Genomic DNA, 3,533 nt, shown 5'->3' with positions numbered 1-3,533 from the left:
CTATTTATTCAGTATAGTACTTGAAATTATAGCAAGAGCACTTAAAGAGCAAAAGGAGATCAAGGGGATATAAATTGGAAAGGGAGAAGGCATGAGATTATTATTTACAGATGATATGAAAGTATACATAAGCTACCCCTAAAATTCTACCAGAAAACATCTGCACCTGATAAACAAGTTCAGCAAAGTAGCTAGGTATAAAATTAACTCAAACAAATCACTTCACATATGATAAATATACTGAAGAAGAAATGAGTGAAACAACATCCTTTACAATTGCCACAAATAATATCAAATACCTTGGTGTAACTCTAAACAAGCAAGTAAAAGATCTTTATAACAGAACTTCAAAGTCCCTATAGAAAGAAATCAAAGAAGACAATAGAAGATGGAAATACCTCCCATGTTCATGGATCAGTAGGATTAGCATAGTGAAAATGGCCATTGTACCAAAAACAATCTCCAGATTCAAAGCAATTCCCATCAAAATACCAACACAATTATAACAGGCATGGAAAGAACAACTCTCAACTTCTTTTGGAAGAGCAAAAACCCAGGAAAGTAAAAACAATTCTTTTTTTTATTGTATATATTATTTATTTACATTTCAAATGTTATTTCCTTTCCCAATTTCCCTCCCAGAAACTCTTTATCCCATCCCCCCTCCTCCTGCTTCTATGAGGGTGCGCTGCCACCCACGCACCCACCCCCATCAACCTGCTTTCGCATTCCCCTACACTGGAGAATCAAGCCTTCATGGGGCCAAGGGCCTCTTCTCCAATTAATGGCAAACAAGGCCATATTCTACTAAATATACAGCTGGAGCCAGGGGTACTCCTTAGTTGATGGTTTAGACTCTAAGAGCTCTGGTTGGTTGATATTGTTGTTCTACTTATGGGGTTGCAAAACCCTTCAGCTCCTTCACTCCTTTTTCTAACTCCTCCATTGGGGATCCCATGAGGAGTTCAATAGTTTGGATGTGATCATCCATCTCTGTATATATGTTAGGCTAAGGTAGGGTCTCTCAGGAGACAGTTTTATCAGGCTCCCATCACCAAGAACTTCTTAACATCAACAATAGTGTCTGCATTTGGTGACTGTATATGGGATGGATCCCCAGGTGAGGCAGACTTCAGATGGCCTTTCCTTCAGTCTCTGCTCCACGGTTTGTCTCCTTATTTGCTCCCATGAATATTTTGTTCCCCTTTCTAAGAAGGACTGAAGCACCCACACTTTTGTCTTACTTCTTCTTGAGTTTCATGTGGTCTGTGTATTGTATCTTGGGTATTCTGAGCTTTTGGGCTAATATCTACTTATCAGTGAATGCATACCATGTGTGTTCTTTTGTGATTGGGTTACCTCACTCAGGATAATATTTTTTAGTTCCATCTATTTGACTAAGAATTTCATAAATTAATTGCTTTTAATAGTTGAGTTGTGCTCCATTATGTGGTGTCCTCTTTAGAGGACACTAAACTTAGGGCCTTACTACTGGGGGAACTTTGCTGGACTTGGGTGCAGAGCTAGGTGCCGGGAGACAAACATAGTAGGTGGAGAAGAGCACTGAAAGGGAAAGTTCTATATATCATATCATACATACCTCATACACTCTATATTGACCAGGCACAGGACTTGGAATTTAGAGATGGCAAAGGAAACTGGGGCTAGATAACCAAATGAGTGAGATGCAGAAGCTGCATCATAGAACTTAGCCCTCAGGTTTCTGCATGGTATAGATAGGAGAGATTCAGGGAAGCTATTCAGGCAGAGTTATTGAGAGAAATCTATATCTAAACTTAGTCATTCATGTGTGGGAATAGAATGGGTATCTTGAGTCTCAGGAATTAAACAGAAATAGAAGAGTATGTGTGTGACCAGTACTATCCTGGCACAGTTATATAGGGTGGAAGACTTCTGGAGAGTTCATCAACAAGGGATAATGGCTTAGACGTATGTGTCCACATATTGGGAAAAACACAGTTGGACTTAATTTTGGGCAAACTCACCATAGAAAGAGGTACAGAATCTTCGATGTCCATCACTCACTGAACACAGAACAGGAATCAAGGAAGAAAACTAAAGGCAATATTTGAACCTGATATAGCTAAGGAAAACTAATTAATTAGTCTTTTGAACTCCATAGATACCTCTGATTGTCTTGTTGTAATACCCAGAACCACCTCCCAAATGTTGCCAACACCCACAGAGGGCTTCACACTACCATAAGATTCTTTACACAAGGGAGATCCCAATAGACTTTTCTACAGACCATTTCAAGGAGGAATGTTCTCCTACTTCTCAGGTAACTCTAGAACATGTCAAAAAAACCCAACACAAACCATCATGGTGAGGCTCTATCACACCTGGCAGAAGTATGTGGCAATATGGTTCACATGGCACTGAATCTGCTGACAAAGATGATGGAAGATTACAAGTTTAATAGAATCCTGAGAAATGTTCTTGAAGGCTCAAACCCAGACAGTCTGTGTCAATTCTGGATATACAGTAAATTGGCCCAGAGAAGCATGGTATGGGAGTAAGCATGAAACACAGTTGTCAAATATTTGGGAATACTAACAAAGGAAGCCCAGTGAAGGTCCTCTGTAACCTAAGGGTGGCCTGAGAATAGGAGAAAGGACATGAGGGCAGGGTTTAGACTTGCCCACCAAGAACACCCATGTGAAATCTGGACATACTTAAGTAGGCATCCTACCACTGTGTGTATACTTGTGGACCCACTATTGGAGAAAGCTCACCAGAAAATTGGGTGCAGAGCTGAGTGTTTGGAATCAAGCATAGGATGTTGAACAGGAACCTGGAAAAATACTTCTGTAGACCTCTTCCTACACACCCAGAGTGTGACCTGTCCATAAGAAACAGGACTGGTAGTGCACACATGGCAAAGGAGGCAGGAAGCTAGAGAAACAATTGAGAAAGTTAGATGAAGAATCTGTATGATAGGACTCATGCCTCAGGTTGTATGGATATATAGGCAGGGGAGATCCAGGGAAGCTATTCAGTTAAAGTTGTTAAGAGAAATCTGCATAGAGAGTTAGGCCTTAGATAGTGGCAGTATTATAGATATCATAGTTCTCTGGGAAAGCAACAGAAATGGTGCAGGATCTGTGTGACCAGAAAAATCCTAGCCCAGTGAAGATGCAATGGGAAGGCAGCTTCTGGAGAGCTCACCAACATGGACAATTACTGAATTTTATATCTATACACATTTGGAACATCACAGTTAGGCTTAATTCTGGAATAACATACCATAGTAGCAGAGCAGTAGCATGACTGTCCATATGTGAGGGAACTTATGTCAGGAATCAAGTAAGAAATCTAAAGACAAGAACAAGGTAGAGTCTCTCAGGAGAGAGAAATAAAAGCAATATACAGCAAAACAACAGCAAATATCAAATTAAATAGAAAGAAACTTGAAGCAATCCCACTAAAGAAATGTTCAACATCCTTAGTCATCAGGAAAATGCAAATCAAAACAACCTTGAGATTCCACCTCACACCAGTCAGAATGTCTA

At 40.1% G+C, this 3,533-nt stretch overlaps 1 long non-coding RNA gene across 1 annotated transcript; it reads right to left on the bottom strand.

The window, feature by feature from the left end:
- Positions 1-2,331: 2,331 nt before the first annotated feature.
- Positions 2,332-3,297, bottom strand: LOC116093390. The gene is made up of 3 exons (XR_004119705.1): positions 3,268-3,297; positions 2,757-2,863; positions 2,332-2,405 (listed from the first exon to the last, which is right to left on the bottom strand). It is a non-coding gene; the product is annotated as an uncharacterized LOC116093390 (long non-coding RNA).
- Positions 3,298-3,533: the final 236 nt, after the last annotated feature.

This window comes from Mastomys coucha, chromosome X (assembly GCF_008632895.1).
Source record: "Mastomys coucha isolate ucsf_1 chromosome X, UCSF_Mcou_1, whole genome shotgun sequence".
Classification (NCBI taxonomy): Eukaryota; Metazoa; Chordata; class Mammalia; order Rodentia; family Muridae; genus Mastomys; species Mastomys coucha.
This window is presented reverse-complemented; position numbering and strand designations above follow the sequence as displayed.